Source organism: Littorina saxatilis, linkage group LG8, assembly GCF_037325665.1.
Source record: "Littorina saxatilis isolate snail1 linkage group LG8, US_GU_Lsax_2.0, whole genome shotgun sequence".
NCBI classification, from domain to species: domain Eukaryota; kingdom Metazoa; phylum Mollusca; class Gastropoda; order Littorinimorpha; family Littorinidae; genus Littorina; species Littorina saxatilis.
The window spans coordinates 19,246,459-19,264,700 of record NC_090252.1 but is presented as its reverse complement, the minus strand read 5'-3'; positions in this window follow the sequence as shown (position 1 = coordinate 19,264,700).

Sequence of the window (18,242 nt, the reverse complement as noted above, 5' to 3'; positions counted from 1 at the left end):
CAGGCCAGGGTCAACAGGATGCTGTGGCAAGCCAACAGCCCGGACCTGAACCCCATAGAGCACATGTGGGACGAGCTTTGTCGTCGGGTACAGCAACATCACCCTCCTCCTGCCAATCTGGGTCAACTGCTGCAATGGCTCCAGCAGGAGTGGAATGGAGTTCCCAGAGCATTCATATGCAACCTGATCCACTCCATGCGCCAACGATGTGTTGAATGCCTGGCACACAACGGAGGGCACACGCGTTTTTGACACTGATTCACATTGTTGTGAATTTCTTTTTCGAGGGTTGTCACGTTTGACACACTCTAGCTAAGTTGTCGCTGCCGCGTTCGATCTTTGCTTTGTTTGTCATTACTCCTTGGTTGTTCAATTATATAATTTTTTTAAAATGAAAGAATTCGGTCTTGTCTGTTTTGTGTGGCGTGCTTGTAAAAAAGTGATCCTTAACTTTTTTTTGAAGAGTGTATATGGTCAAGTCTATCCGCGTACTAATACGTTTTCAATATTACTCAAACTGATTAGGATTGTATGCTTAATATTCTGTATCTGTGTCCTCAATTTATGTAAAGACCGTTGAATTCCCCACAAGGAAAGATTTTTTTCCCTAATGGTGTATTAAACTTCTTAAAGAAGCTTGACAAAAAATAAGATGAATCTGATTTGTGCATGTAATTCAACATTCTTTGATCTCTTGTTCATCAAATAACAACATATACCGAGCAACAAAAGAAACGCGAACAAGTTCTGCGATGTTTGATTGACAAAATCTCGAACAATTATAGAGTTAGGATTATCAAACCACAAAAGTTTGATGAATGCATGTTTGACATCGCTTTTGTGTGATTATTGTGATGCTGCGACTATTTCAACACACGGGACAAGCAGGTTTAACGTTAACGAAGTTTTGAAGGTCTCGATCAGCAGTCTTCATCGCGGTCTCTGGCCACTGATCGAACACTGGTGGCTTCCAGTGATGTTCCTGGCAGTGTCAGTGGCTGTATTGAATCGATCTCGAAGACGTTGTGGCAGGAACTTGCGATCTTCTTATTGGGGTTATGCGAACAATCCACCGCGTTGCATAACCGCAGTGCTTCCAATGTCAACAGAACATTGCTGAAGGTGATAGACTGTTGACATATGCACGTTTAAAGCACATGCCAGCGCTTCGGGATCATCCCCAGCTTTAAATCGACGTGACATTTTGGTAGAGTCAATCTTGGCATCTTGGCTGTTTCAAAAGTGAGACTGGCAGCAAGCGCGCGCGCGTGTGTGTCTGCGTGTGTCTGTGTGTGTGTCTGTGTGTGTGTCTGTGTGTTTGTGTTTGTGTGCGTGTGTGTGTGTGTGCGTGTGTGTGTGTGTGTGTGTGTGTGTTTGTGTGTGTGTTTGTGTTTCAAACGGTTCAGCGACGTGGGAATCAACGTTCGCAAGTTTGTGACCCCTTGCTTTACAGTTTTAACCCTAGTAAATGCACATTGCCTGACAAACTTTACGATTTAATACTTGACATGGAATTGACTCTTCACAGCTGGGTGAATTGACTTATGTTTGATTCTCAGTTCACGAGCTGCACGGTGCTAGCTGGACAGGGCAGTAGTATTAGTCACCGCAGATAATCTTCACCATTGGCGTATGCGAAGAAGAAGACAACATTGTGTGTGACGTTTTGAAATATAAACCACTATAATTTCTAACAAAAACGTGTGTGTATGTGTGTGTGTGCGTGTATGTGTGTGTGTGTGTGTGTGTGTGTGCGTGTGTGTGTGTGTGTTTGTGTGTGTGTGTGTGTGTGTGTGTGTGTGTGTGTTTTTCAAACGGTTCAGCGACGTGGGCATCAACGTTCGCAAGTTTGTGACCCCTTGCTTTACTTGTGAGTCACAGTTTTAACCCTAGTAAATGCACATTGTCTGACAAACTTTACGATTTAATACTTGACATGGATTTGACTCTTCACAGCTGGGTGAATTGACTTATGTTTGATTCTCAGTTCACGAGTTCACGAGCTGCACGGTGCTAGCTGGACAGGGCAGGTGAACATCACTTATCCCGTGCTTGACATCCTGAAGTGTGGACAAAAATAACAGAAAACTTGACAACACAGACAATATTTCAATTTTCGCCCGCTGTCACAATGTCTCTTACCTTATCTCTTTGTCTATTCAAAGCGTCCTTCTGACTCGGAACAAAAGTTCAATAGAAACTTAAATCTCTGAATTTAATCATAAACTACTTGAACCCTGAAAGAATTTTTCATTTTCTCTTGTCTGCCAAAATGTCTCACCTTTTAAGAATGTTTAATTAAAGCGCCCGCGTGATTTTGGAGCAAACGTTCAAAAGAAACTTAACACTCTGAAATTAATTACACACCTTTTGACCCTAAACCAAGTTCTGCTTACCTTTCAAGTTGTTTTTTCTCTCAATCCAACCGTCCTCCAGACTTTTTTTTTCAATTAAACTTATCACAGACAGAACGTCTCATATTCTCCAACCTATCGAATATTGGCCACCTTTAAAGTGTTATAATCCCACCGCCATTCATACTTGAAACAATATTGGCCACCTTTAAAGTGTTATAATCCTACCGCTATTCTTACTTGAAACAATCTTGGCCACCTTTAAAGTGTTATAATCCCACCGCTATTCTTACTTGAAACAATATTGGCCACCTTTAAAGTGTTATAATCCCACCGCTATTCTTACTTGAAACATTATTGGCCACCTTTAAAGTGTTATAATCCCACCGCTATTCATATTTGAAACAATATTGGCCACCTTTAGAGTGTTATAATCCCACCGCTATTCTTACTTGAAACAATATTGGCCACCTTTAGAGTGTTATAATCCCACCGCTATTCTTACTTGAAACAATATTGGCCACCTTTAAAGTGTTATAATCCCACCGCTATTCTTACTTGAAACAATATTGGCCACCTTTAAAGTGTTATAATCCTACCGCTATTTTTACTTGAAACAATATTGGCCACATTTAAAGTGTTATAATCCTACCGCTATTCTTACTTGAAACAATATTGACCACCTTTAAAGTGTTATAATACTACCGCTATTCTTACTTGAAACAATATTGGCCACCTTTAAAGTGTTATAATCCCACCCCTATTCTTACTTAAAACAATATTGGCCACCTTTAAAGTGTTTTATTCCCCCCTCTGGGGTGTTGCAGGTAGCTTTGTTTCCTCCTTGGGGATGAAGCTACCAGGGGAAGGGATTGTGTTGGAGGTGCGGGTAGAGGGGTAACCCTCCCGGTGCTCCCCCTTGGACCTCCCTAGTCTAGGACCCTGGGTCTTCGCGAGGTGGCCATTGTGGCGTAATCCCTCCGGACTAGCATAACGTTTCCCTATCCCAAGACCGACCGTGCGTGGTCTATGACCACATCCTCTACGAGGTGACCCTATCAACTAGGCAGCGAAAGCCCCTAGGCGAAACACGGCGGATCTAGAGGAGAGAACCTCGATAAAAAATTTGAGCTGCCATGAAGACGGAGCATGTTGGCTGAGGACAGCGGGCAGACCTTCTGTGCCGACACCCATCTACAGGAGAAAACCAGGCATGCACGCATCAAACCCAACATGGCCATACAAACGGATATTCGACAAAGACAAAGATTCCCCCCTCTGCTTCTTTACCTCTGTAAACTTGTAGGGGTAGTTATTTTTCGATAATCACCCAGCAACCAAACAAATAACGACCCAGCAACAGCCTGAATCCTCGATAGTGCAATGGGTTGAGAAGCTGTTCTGTTTCGGTACTACTTTTTGCGACTGAAAAGTTCCGAACGCTCTAATGTACGAAGTATACATCTCTGGAGCAAACAATACAAACATACCGCATTTAAATTAACAACTACAGGCCTGAACACATGAATCTCCATATAAAATCCATGAGTTCGGTTGTTTTCTGAATCTAGATCAGACGTTCATCACAAGCAATTTCCCAAGGCAAGTAACTCATACTTTGTCTAGCGACAAGAGTAGTTCCCCTTCTTTTCACTCAGTTTCTTCGACAACAGACTGCAATCCGACGGTCAGTTTTCAACAATATTTCATTTAATAAACAGATCACACGCAACCAAATGCACACATCTCATCAATTTAAACAACATAAAGCGGTTTCATACACTATTTTCCCCAGAAAACTTAACTTCATACAGTTTTTAACGTTGGAACACGGGTGCAAAAGTTCGTCTGCTAGTCCCATTTGACGAAAGAACATTATCCTAACCGATACCAAAACATATACAGAACACACAATATCTGCCTTTGCCGCCACAGCAGAATAACAGCATATCTGTGTACTTGATTTTAGTCCAAAATAGGAAAACTGACAAGAAGTGTTAACAGAATGGAATGATTTGCACGGAACTATACAACCGCGCATTAATCGATCGCCTGCGCAGGTTGACTGGTTGAGTGAATAGGATTCGATCAAACTTTCGCAAAAAACCTCCTCTTTTCTTTGAATAACTGAAGAAAGGAGGAATAAAGAGGTTACACACCTCGTCTCAGTGATTATCAAAAATAATGGTCTCAGTTCGCGGTCATGAAAAAGCTCGCTAAAGCTCGCATTTTTCATGATCCGCTAACTTCGACCATTATTTTTGATAATCACTGAGACTCGGCATGTAACCTCTACATAATCCCACCGTTATTCTTACTTAAAACAATATTGGCCACCTTTAAAGTGTTATAATCCTACCGCTATTCTTACTTGAAACAATCTTGGCCACCTTTAAAGTGTTATAATCCTACCGCTATTCTTACTTGAAACAATATTGGCCAACTTTAAAGTGTTATAATCCCACCGCTTTTCTTACTTGAAACAATTTTGGCCACCTATAAAGTGTTATAATCCTACCGCTATTCTTACTTGAAACAATATTGGCCACCTTTAAAGTGTTAAAATCCCACCGCTATTCTTACTTGAAACAATCTTGGCCACCTTTACAGTGTTATAATCCCACCGCTATTCTTACTTCAAACAACATTGGCCACCTTTAAAGTGTTATAATCCCACCGCTATTCTTACTTGAAACAATATTGGCCACCTTTAAAGTGTTATAATCCCACCGCTATTCTTACTTGAAACAATATTGGCCACCTTTAAAGTGTTATAATCCCACCGCTATTCTTACTTGAAACAATATTGGCCACCTTTAAAGTGTTATAATCCTACCGCTATTCTTACTTGAAACAATCTTGGCCACCTTTAAAGTGTTATAATCCCACTGCTATTCTTACTTGACACAATATTGGCCACCTTTAAAGTGTTATAATCCTACCGCTATTCTTACTTGAAACAATATTGGCCACCTTTAAAGTGTTATAATCCCACCGCTATTCTTACTTGAAACAATATTGGCCACCTTTAAAGTGTTATAATCCTACCGCTATTCTTACTTGAAACAATATTGGCCACCTTTAAAGTGTTATAATCCTACCGCTATTCTTACTTGAAACAATATTGGTCACCTTAAAAGTGTTATAATCCTACCGATATTCTTACTTGAAACAATATTGGCCACCTTTAAAGTGTTATAATCCTACCGCTATTCTTACTTGAAACAATATTGGCCACCTTTAAAGTGTTATAATCCTACCGATATTCTTACCTGAAACAATATTGGCCACCTTCAAAGCGTTATAATCCTACCGCTATTCTTACTTAAAACATTATTGGCCACCTTTAAAGTGTTATAATCCTACCGCTATTCTTACTTGAAACAATCTTGGACACCTTTAAAGTGTTATAATCCTACCGCTATTCTTACTTGAAACAATCTTGGCCACCTTTAAAGTGTTATAATCCCACCGCTATTCTTACTTGAAACAATATTGGCCACCTTTAAAGAGTTAACCCTACCGCTATTCTTACTTGAAACAATATTGGCCACCTTTAAAGTGTTATAATCCTACCGCTATTCTTACTTGAAACAATATTGGCCACCTTTAAAGTTCTTACTTGAAACAATTTTGGCCACCTTTAAAGTGTCATGATCCCACCGCTATTCTTACTTGAAACAATATTGGCCATCTTTAAAGTGTTATAATCCCACCGCTATTCTTACTTGAAACAATCTTGGCCACCTTTACAGTGTTATAATCCCACCGCTATTTTTACTTGAAACAATCTTGGCCACCTTTAAAGTGTTATAATCCTTCCGCTATTCTTACTTGAAACAATCTTGGCCACCTTTAAAGTGTTATAATCCTACCGCTATTCTTACTTGAAACAATATTGGTCACCTTTAAAGTGTTTTATTCCCCCCTCTGCTTCTTTACCTCTGTAAACTTGTAGGGGTAGTTATTTTTCGATAATGACCCAGCAACCAAACAAATAACGACCCAGCAACAGCCTGAATCCTCGATAGTGCAATGGGTTGAGAGGTTGTTCTGTTTCGGTACTACTTTTTGCGACTGAAAAGTTCAGAACGCTCTAATGTACGAAGTATACATCTCTGGAGCAAACAATACAAACATACCGCATTTAAATTAACAACTACAGGCCTGAACACATGAATCTCCATATAAAATCCATGAGTTCGGTTGTTTTCTGAATCTCATCTGCTGTGCTCAAGCCGTTCATCACAAGCAATTTCCCAAGGCAAGTAACTCATACTTTGTCTAGCGACAAGAGTAGTTCCCCTTCTTTTCACTCAGTTCCTTCGACAACAGACTGCAATCCGACGGTCAGTTTTCAACAATATTTCATTTAATAAACAGATCACACGCAACCAAATGCACACATCTCATCAATTTAAACAACATAAAGGGGTTTCAAACACTATTTTCCCCGGAAAACTGAACTTCATACAGTTTTTAACGTTGGAACACGGGTGCAAAAGTTCGTCTGCTAGTCCCATTTGACGAAAAAACATTACCCTAAGCGATACCAAAACATATACAGAACACACAATATCTACCTTTGCCGCCACAGTAGAATAACAGCATATCTGTGTACTTGATTTTAGCCTAAAATAGGAAAACTGACAAGAAGTGTTAACAGAATGGAATGATTTGCACGGAACTATACAACCGCGCATTAATCGATCGCCTGCGCAGGTTGACTGGTTGAGAGAATAGGATTCGATCAAACTTTCGCAAAAAAAACTCCTCTTTTCTTTGAATAACTGAAGAAAGGAGGAATAAAGAGGTTACACACCTCGTCTCAGTGATTATCAAAAATAATGGTCTCAGTTCGCGGTCATGAAAAAGCTCGCTAAAGCTCGCATTTTTCATGATCCGCTAACTTCGACCATTATTTTTGATAATCACTGAGACTCGGCATGTAACCTCTACATAATCCTACCGCTATTCTTACTTGAAACAATATTGGCCACCTTTAAAGTGTTATAATCCCACCGCTATTCTTACTTGAAACAATATTGGCCACCTTTAAAGTGTTATAATCCTACCGCTATTCTTACTTGAAACAATATTGGCCACCTTTAAAGTGTTATAATCCTACCGCTATTCTTACTTGAAACAATATTGGCCACCTTTAAAGTGTTATGATCCCACTGCTATTCTTACTTGAAACAAAACTTCAGCACACACAATACAACGTACATGTAGAATGTATAATTAATAATCACTTGACTTTATATTCACTCGCCCACTGAATGTTGCCTACCTTTCAATCCTGTTTTAATCAAACCACCCTACTGACTCGTTGCAATAGTTCAACAAAACTTAAAACGCTGACTTTATTTTCGTATCAATTGACCTCAGAAAGAATGTTTCATGAACTCCTAACCAAAAGTTGCTCAGCTTTCAAGAATGATTGGATCAAAAACCTTCTGATTAATTTTACAACTTCAACAAGTTTATTTGCCAACTACTTGACCATACAAAAAGTTTCATTTTCACCCTACCACCAAACTTTGCTGATCTTTAAAAACAAATTGTAATCTAAACGTTAGCTGACTCGGTGTCAAGATTTTATTCTACCCCTTGTACAATATATATTTTTTTCATTTTAATTGACTTTTTCTGTTTTTTCAAGAATAGCTGAGGCTAAAAATAATTGGCCGGTAAATCAGGGCTTTACTTTCTTATTCCCAAGATAATATCTGAAAGGAGAGTAATAGGTATCAGACTTTAAGATAAAACTGCTGCTAGTGGAAAGTTTATTATTCTTCTGTGGATAGCTTCATATAGATATTTGTGGTAGAACATATTTAAAAACAAGTCGCGTAAGGCGAAAATACGACATTTAGTCAAGCTGTCGAACTCACAGATTGAAACTGAACGCACTGCACTTTGTCACCAAGACCGTATACTCGTAGCATCGTCAGTCCACCGCTCGAGGTGATGGCAGTGAAATTGACAAACCAGAAAACCGCGGTAGTTGCGATGAGCAGGATAGCACGATTTTCTGTATCTATTCTTTTTAACTTTCTGAGCTTGCTTTTAATCTCAACATATCATAATATATGTTTTTGGAATCAGGGAATAAGATGGAATTGGTTTTAAATCGATTTTGGAAATTTTATTATAATCATAATTTTCTTTTTTTTTTAAATTTCAGAGCTTGTTTTTAATCCAAATATAACATATTTATATGTTTTTGGAATAAGAACATGTTAAAGAATAAAATAACATTATTTTGGATCGTTTTATATAAAAAAAATTGTTAATTACAATTTCAGATGTTTAATGACCAAACTCATTAATTAAGTTTTAAGCTTACAATACCAAAGTCCGGCCTTCGTCGAAAATTCCTTTGCCAAAATGGCAATCAATTCAATTGAAAAGTGAGGGTGTGACAGTGCCGCCTCAACTTTAACAAAAAGCCGAATATGACGCCAACGAAGACAGTTATCGAAAAAATTAAAACAACGTCTGGGGATATCATTCCCAGGAACTCTCGTGTGAACTTGACTAAATGTAACAATCTCATCAAACGTTGTTTTTCCAATGATCATAAACAGTTTTTTGTTTTTGTTTTTATGCCTACTTTTTGCCCGCAACGTGTTGTTTTTTCAGTGCAAACGATGGAGCTGGTAACAAACTGGAAAATAAACTGACAAATAAACAACCCACAGAGAGCTCCCAGATTATTTTTAGACATGCATACATATCAGCATAGTTCAATATTATTAGTCAGAGTATTTGTATAACACAACATTTATCTGAAAATGGACACATGTTTACACCTCATATTCTATGCACCATTTGCTATGCTATCTCGGACAGACTTCCAGCACGTACCTATTAAAAAAATAGACATCTCAATACGTATGGAGTACACACACACACACACACACATACACACACACACACACACACACACACATACACACACACACACATTAACACACACACACACATACACACACAAACACACACACACACAAACACACACACTCTCTCTCTCTCTCACACACACACCCATACACACACACACACACATACACACACACACACACACACACACACACACACACACACACGCACAAACACACATACACACACACACACACACACACACACACACACACACACACACACACACACACAGACACGCTAACTCTCATAATACATGCATACAGATTTGCATAAATTCATGCATATTGGCGAAGTTTTGAATAATATCATCACTGCAGAAGACGAGCTTTACATAAACACGATTGGAAAACATCCAGTTACTCTGCCGGTGAATTGGAAACACGACAACTGTGTACCAACCATTTAGACAAAATGTCAAGATAAAAACGAACAAACATGCAATTAAAAGAGTTGAAATGATACAAAATGTATACAACTTTGTCACATCCAAGGTAAGGTATTTCTTTCTACCAACAATGAACCACCTGGGTGCTCTCTGTATGTCATTCTTTTGGAATCATTTTGTTAAAAGCACTGGAAATTCATTCCTCAACAATGTTCAACTCGCCACAGTAAGCAGTCAGGGTGCTGATTGATTTTTGGTATGTGAACAAGAGGAGGGGTAGTCTTATCCCACATAAACACCCGACTAGATCGGATATGGTAAGGCGAATTGGTGTGTTTCCATGAGGCCTAATAGCATTTCAACTGATTTATTTTTTCTCTCACAGATTTGTAGTTATACAACAAGAGTGTTGAAAAGGGTACCGGATAGGGTATTGGAAGCACCACGATGTCAGTAATTTTAGATCCCACCCCACCCCCACCCCCTCCATAAGAACACACATGTGCCTTAAATACTGAACTGTGGTGCTTCTAATAACCTACTATGTACCTATTTCAAAACCCATTTTGTATAACTACAAATGTGTACACATGAAGAAGAAAAAGTGACAGAAAGTACTGCTGTCACATGATTAATGTGGAACAACTGATTGGCAATGCACTAAAACTGTTAGCGCACTCCAAGAGTGCGCTAACAATCACAGAGCGTATTCATTCATCCCTTTTGTCGATTTGAGAAGTTTCATCTCATCCTCTATTTTATTCTGGCGTATAGCTTATCGTCTCTGCATTAACAACTGTCTGCACCTAAACTTCCCTATGTTTAACAGAAAAGCACGAGTCATTGTTGTTCCGACAGCACCTAACAGTCACATGGTTTGATTGACTTTGCCCTAGCAGACGACATAAAACGCGCTTTCAAACGCTCAGCAAATCAACATTTTCGGCAAATGTGAAGAAGACAACTATGATGATTGATTACATGTAGGGTTCAGAGCATTCTCACCGTCCATATTTAGCATTAGCCTCCCCGAGGAGTGTAGATACAACACGAAAAACATACCAAATGTATTTTGAAAATGAGCAAACCGGGCCTCGAACAAGGAACAGCCTGTCAAAGTCAAATCAGGGGGCGTCACTTTGCACAGCAGCCACATTCAATCGACCGGCCGTGCCAATACAAGCGCGAAGGTTTGGAATTGCAAATAACTAATGAAGTCTTTATGCAAGTACTGCACGTTTTAGCCCAAAGCTACATTGAAATTTACTAACATAAATATGAAAAAGAGCTTTGTCTGCAAATTTGAGACATCACACAAACAAGTTGATCTAACACGGCCTGTCCACACTTTGAAGTTATCCAAATGAACGTAGCAAAATGTGCGTGGTGAAACTTTTTTTTAGTTCTCTTGAGTTACTGACAATATCGGTATACAAACTATTACAGTGCTTCGTTCAATAAATCATTTTCTTTATTTGCTCTATAAATCTCTTCTGGAACTGTGATGTCTCACTAACTTGAATAATATGTATTGCAGAATTCGGCCGGATACAGCATTGACTTGTAACATGACAAGAGTAACAAGGGGACGGTGTGGAGGCAGTCTGGAATATGCTGTGAATCATGTTCAGAATAGTCCTGCAAATCTTGCACCTTGCACTGTACTTGCATCAATGGTGTTCTCAACTTACACGTCAGCATCGGAATAGGCTGTCAATGATGTTCATGATAGCTAAAAAGAAGGCAACTCGCGCTATACTCGCATCAATGTTGTCATCGTAACTTACACGTCAGCATCGGAATAAGCTGTCAATCAATTTCAGGACAACCCCACAAAAACTTCAACTCATACAATAATCGCATATCAAGGTGTTCTTCTTAACTGACACGTCAGCATTTGTGTGTGTGTGTGTGTGTGTGTATGTGTGTGTGTGTGTGTGTGTGTGTGTGTGTGTGTGTGTGTGTGTGTGTTTGCGTGCGCGCGTGCGTGCGTGCGTTTTTGAGAATGTGTGTGACTGCCTTTGGAATTGGGTGCTGGTGGTTTTGAGAGAGTATGAGAGAGTGGGGCGTGCCTATTCACCATGATAGCAATACAAGATAGCGCCATGAACATTATATAAAGGCTGACAATCTGCTGACAGACATCATTGGCTGATCATGTCTCCCAGGCGTTGACAAGGAGCAGGGACAGTTGAGCAGAGAAAAAGATACAGGTAAAGGCAGGAGAAATATTTCGTAACGCTGTGTCTGCCTGTCTGAGGCGCTCCATAGGGTTGTGGCGTTCTCGTATTTGCGGAAAGATAGACTGATCTGTAATGCATAAGGATAGAGGTTTTAGACAAAGCCTAGCCTTACATCCTGTCCTTTCGATTTTGAGAAGATTTTCAAAACAACAACATATTACCATCTGATGTATTTCTTTGATTGCTCTAGTGCTTAATCGATGCGCATCGAAAATGTAAAGTTAATTATTTTAATTGTAACATACATTCTTCTGATTGGTGTAATTTGGATTGATCTAAACGTTCATATTGTCTATGAATATGACATATGATATTTATTCCAAGGTATACTTCATAGTTGTTTTTATGTTGGAAAAAACCTACTCGTTTGGACAAACGTTGTTGTCTGTGATTCATTTCCATGGATACAAAAACTGGCAAAGAGGAAATAATTGCCAAAAAGACAGATGAATACGAAGAAACCACATTGGAATATTGACACGAAATTATATATATAGCTCATTTTCCTTTATGACTGTTTCAGGGAACAATGTTGCTGAGCGCAACATTTCTGTTGTGCCTTCTGTCTTCCGCCTTGGAGGTATGATTTCACTCGTGATTAAAATAAAAATAAAATAAAACAACCATAGTAATGTATGTGGTCAAGAAAAAAATCCGTTCATTGCTCGCAGATTGGATTATATTTTTGTTACCGATTCTGTTCTAAATAATATTAGAGATTGTAGTATATGTTCCGTTGCACAATCCGACCATCGGTCGGTTAACATAACATACATTATGTTCATTTCAGCGTGGTCCATCATATTGGAAATTTAATGATAGTTTGTTAAAGGATCATGTCTTTGTTGATGAATTGAATTTGATGTTGGAAAAATTTTAAATACAAGATGAAATAAGGGAGGATCACGTTAAATGGGACATGTGTAAGATTAAAACAAGAGAATTCTGTTTTCGGTACAGTCAGGAAAAAAATAGATGTAAGTTTAATTGACATGTGGAATTGTTGGAGAATTGGAATAGGATTGATAAAGCCCTTGTTTTAGATCAAGATAATAACGAATTGTTGATGGAAAAAGTAAAAGCAGAACTGGAAATTTATTTAATACAGGAAGCTAAGGGAGCCCAAACTAAATACACAGTATTTTCTCAATATGGAAAAGACACACACAAACGCGAAAATTATGGATCGTCTGGCTAAAGCAGATGGTCAGGTGATAACACATCAGGATGATATTTTGACTGAACAAGTACAGTTTTTTAGAAGGAGATACAAAAAAAAAAATTGAGTTTGATGAAAATGTGATTGTGGTTGAACAGTTTTTGGATGGTGTTGAAGTTCCACAATTAACAGAACAGCAGAATACAGGAATTGATAGTCCGATCACTTTAACAGAATTATCGACATCCTTAAAAAAATATGAAAAACGGTTCCTCCCCGGGATGTGATGGTATTACAACCTCCTTTATGAAGTTGTTCTGGTGTAAAATACATGGTATTGAATTCCTTTCATGCATCTTTCTTGAAGGGAGAATTAACCGTCGCACAATAACGGGCAATAATGATATTAATTCATAAGGTAAACAGTTACCGAGGGACGACCTTAATAATTGGAGGCCAATTTCACTATTAAACACTGATTATAAAATATTGGCGAAGATTCTTTCAGTTCGCCTATCTAAATTTATTTTAAATATTATTGGTGAAGATCAGTACGGTTTTTTGAAGGGTCGGACCATTAGCTCAGCGATCAGGCAAATAGACGATTTAGTTTCGTATGTAAACGAATATAATAAACCTGGGTTTCTTGTAGCACTGGACTATAAAGCTGCAATTGACACGATTTCCAAAGAGTTTATTGTGTATGCATTTAAACGATTTAATTTTGGTGCCGTCTTTGTAAGATGGGTAGATATTTTATTGTATAGATCGGAAAGCTCTATTAGTTTTATGGGCTGGTTATCGGAATGTATTGAATTGAACGCCGGTTTTCACCGATGGCCTTCATTCTTGCATTAGAAATGTTGGCCTTGAAAAATCGAAATGATGGTTCAATTAAGGGTCTGCCTCTGCCGAAAGAGACTAATGATAACTATAATAACTGGTGTGTCGGTGTGTCATGTGTGCAAGAAAAAAGGGTATGGTAGTTGTACATATATTACTTTAGATATTTTTATCATGGGTTTTATGAATTTTCTTCTCTTATTCTTTTATAATTATTAATTAATGACCTATTTGTGCTGATGACCAATTTAATGTCCTTTGTTGGATCAATAAAATGTTATGAGTTATGAGTTATGAGTTTTTTAATATATTATTATATGCTGATGATGTGACCCTATTTCTGAACGATATGGATGAGTTAAAAAACGCATTAACCCTTGTTACCTATTTTCCAAATTCTCAGGTTTGGCAATGAATAGACAAAAAACTGAAAATCATGGCCTTAGGCAGTAATAAATATGGTTATGAAAATGAGTGTGGGTTAAGGTGGACTACACAAGTTAAGATTTTGGGAATTTATTTCAGTAGCTCCTCATCGGTCTCTGAGATTGAAGAAAACTGGACAAGCCGTATTGAAAATATACGACGCAACATTGTGAAATGGTTTAAACGAAATGGTAGTATCATTGGGAAAATATGCATTGTGAAATCTATTTTGTTATCGCAGATTATTTATCCGTTGCAAGCACTGGTAATACCCGAAAAGGTATTGACTGAGATAAATACTTTGTTTTACAGATTTATTTGGAAAAAACGATTTTCAAACACTAAGGCATTTGATAAAAATAAAATAAAAGTGATGTGTCAAGAGTTTCCTGATGGGGGTTTAAAAATGATTGATGTCATTGATATGCAGTCCTCTTGTTTGTTGTCCTTGGCTGCAAATGCATTGAACGAAAAGCAGGAAAGATGGAAACAGATACCAATACATATGTTTTCGAAGCTTGGTGAAAGGTTCTGTTGTTTCCATTCTAACACCACTGAAAACAATTTTAAAGGATTGGGATTAATTAAAAATGTATTTTGGAAACAAGGGTTATTTTTTGGGTTGAAAAATAAGGACATGATTCAGAGAGCAGTAGGTGGAGAAATGTTGTTAAGTGATACGTGTTTATGGAACAGCAGTGATATAATGTATTGCGGCCAAACGCTGTTTTTTTTAGCGTTTGGATTAAAGCAGGCGTTTGTCGAGTAAAGGATGTATCTGTTAATAATGAGTTTTTGCCCTTTAATGTTATGCAGCAGAAGGTTGGATGTAAGCCTACGCGATTCTTTGAATATAGGGTCATTTGTACAGCAGTGAATAAATGTAAATGCGCTAATATGCTATCATTGGGGAACAAACAACAACTCCAATTATACGTTCCCTCTACTGCATTGGGTAAATTCAAGGATACAGTTATGATACATACACACATGTACACACGATCATGAATAGAAAGATATCAGGGTTAGATATTCAAAACAGGGTACTCACAGGTTTGAAGACAGGTTTGAACATTCCTTTCACAAACTAACCATAATATTACCCTGAGTGTATCAAAATCGCTACCCTTGAGGTAGACAGAAAAACACACACACACAGTCTGTGAAATCAAAGGCACACGATATCCACAGTATAATACCAACACACGGCAAGTGTGTAAGTAGAAAAAATACAGTCACTGTTCACAGTTTTAGCCACGCCCTGTAACTGTAGAAGACAGATGTAATTGACCAGAAAAGTTTTAGCCACGCCCTGTAACTGTAAAACACAGATGTGATTGGTCATACCGATGTTAGCCACGCCCTGCAACTGTGACAGACAGATGTGATTGGTCACACACGACTTATGATTCTGACCAGACTGCGGCAAGCATCTGATCTAGATGCTAAACACTAATCATATTTTAATTAAATAGGTTCCCCTGAACATGGCTTAGCTCAGCAAGAGCACACACACAAATTGCCGATATGTCCTTTACTTGAAAAAAGGTAGCGGTGTACTTAATTCTCCGACTTGCGATCTCGACCTAACCAGTTCACTTCGTCCTGTGGTCGAACTATCCGGACTGTAACCTCACTGCTAGCTTCGTGAAAGTCCCGTCGAACTTCAGCTACACTGATCCATAGAAATAAGCTCTTCGGCGGCTTCTCAGATTATTCTTCTTCCCCAGCATCTGGCCGCAATCCTCTTCTGATGGACAGGTTACTGGACGCACTGCACAAACATGAAGAGCAGACATCTTGTTTTTACAATCTGTCCTCTACAAACTAGTTTCTGCAATGTTAATCGGTTCAGCTTACGCGATACAAAAAATATCGATATTTGAATGCCTATTAAAGTTACCTGTTAAAGTGCTTTAACGATCGCGTCTCCGAAAACACAAGGGCTGGGACCTTCTACTGCATTCTCTCCGGGAATTGTATCCTCCCGCGCGATTAACATCGAGACCTTTCTCCCCGATGGACAGTCGTCAATTGTGCTGCTAAACTAGCTCCCATTCACGAAGTCAACTGTTCTCTGGTTTGTGAGCTGTGTTAACTCCGTGCAAAAAGTTCTCACAAATGAGACCGAAAGTAGTATTAACTACCTTGGTTGGATTTCCGAACCATTCCCGATTGAGACAGGAATTCGCCAATGCTGCCCGTTTTCGCCAATGGCCTTCATTCTCGGACTGGAAATTCTTGCAATAAAGATTAGAAACGATCCAAGCATACACGGACTTCGATTACCTCGGTCCCAGATAGAGACTAACAACTCAATCGATATGATAAAAATTAGCAATGTACGCTGACAACATTAGCATGCTATTACAAGGAAAACAAGATCTGGAAAATGCAATGAAGCTTGTCACTGATTTCACGAAAATATCACAACTAAAAATTAATAAAAACAAAACGGAAGCAATGTGGCTAGGATCCCAAAAGGACAGCAGAGGACATCACTGTGACTTAAAATGGAAAAAAAAACAACTACAGATTTTAGGTATACTCTTTAAAAATGATGTCACTGCATCAGACATAAATGAGAATTGGTCGGAAAGAATCGAAAAAATAAAAAGAATTATAAGCTTTTGGTCTAAAAGAAACCTTAGTATCACAGGCAAATTATGTGTTGTAAAAAGTTTCTTGATTTCACAATTTGTATACCCAATGCAAGCTTTAAGTGCTCCAGCCACTATCCTACAGAAAGTAAATACAATCTTATTTCGATTTTTATGGAAAAAGAAGTACACAAATACGCGAGCCTTTGAAAAGATAAAAAGATGTGTAATGTGCAACGTAGGGGAGAATGGAGGTTGTAATATAATAAACATAATAGATATGCAAGCCTCCTTTATGATGACATGGATAACTCAGTTAAAAATAGACACATCTGCCAAATGAAAATTAATACCAACCTACATCTTTAATAAACCTTTGCTGCCTCAATGCTACTGCTAATCCAAAAACATTTTTAGGACTCGAAAAAGTAAAATCTAAATTCTGGAAATCATGTCTAATTAAATGGCTTGAATTCAGAAATATATACCTGTCCAATACTGAATTCAAATATACCTGTCTCTGGAATAGCAAAGAGATAATGTACAGAAATAGACCTCCGTTCTCCAAGAGATGGACAAATGCATACATAAATTACGTCCAAGATATATGGACAGACAAGGGATTATTGCCACTCTTTTTTTTTTTTTTTTTATTTTGTTTTTTAACCTCAGTTGCATGCAGGTTTGCTACTACAAATATTTTTTGCCTTATTAGTTTGTTTGTTTTTTTGTGTTTTTTTTGTGTGTGTGGCTTGGAGCAAACTTTCTTCATAGGTCTTTTCTTTTCTCTGTCAAATGTGTACATTTTTTAATCAATAAACCTTATCAGTAAACTAATATGTTTAAATAAATAAATACATAAAAGTAATCGTAACATAAATTTATTCCTAATGTTCAGCTCAGTTTCCAATGATACACCCAAATCTAACTTTTTCCCATATCTAAATTTTCCAATGGTCATTTTGGTAATTAAAATACAATAATTCACAAAGTAAATATAATCACTTTTCAAACTTTCCCTAAAATAACCCAAAAAAAACATTTTCTTCAATGATGGCAACATGTATTTTCTTATAAACAAAATCTTTACATATTTTCCAACCCTTCATCACCTCTTGGCAACTAAAAAAGAAATGTTCAAGGGTGTCTAATTCATTACAAACTTCACACTTATTCGATGTTCGTAATCCCATTTTGTTTAATAAAATATTGGTTGGATATATTCTATGTAATAGTTTCCAGTGCAGCAGACGTAATCTTTCTTCTTTTGTGCTGTTAACG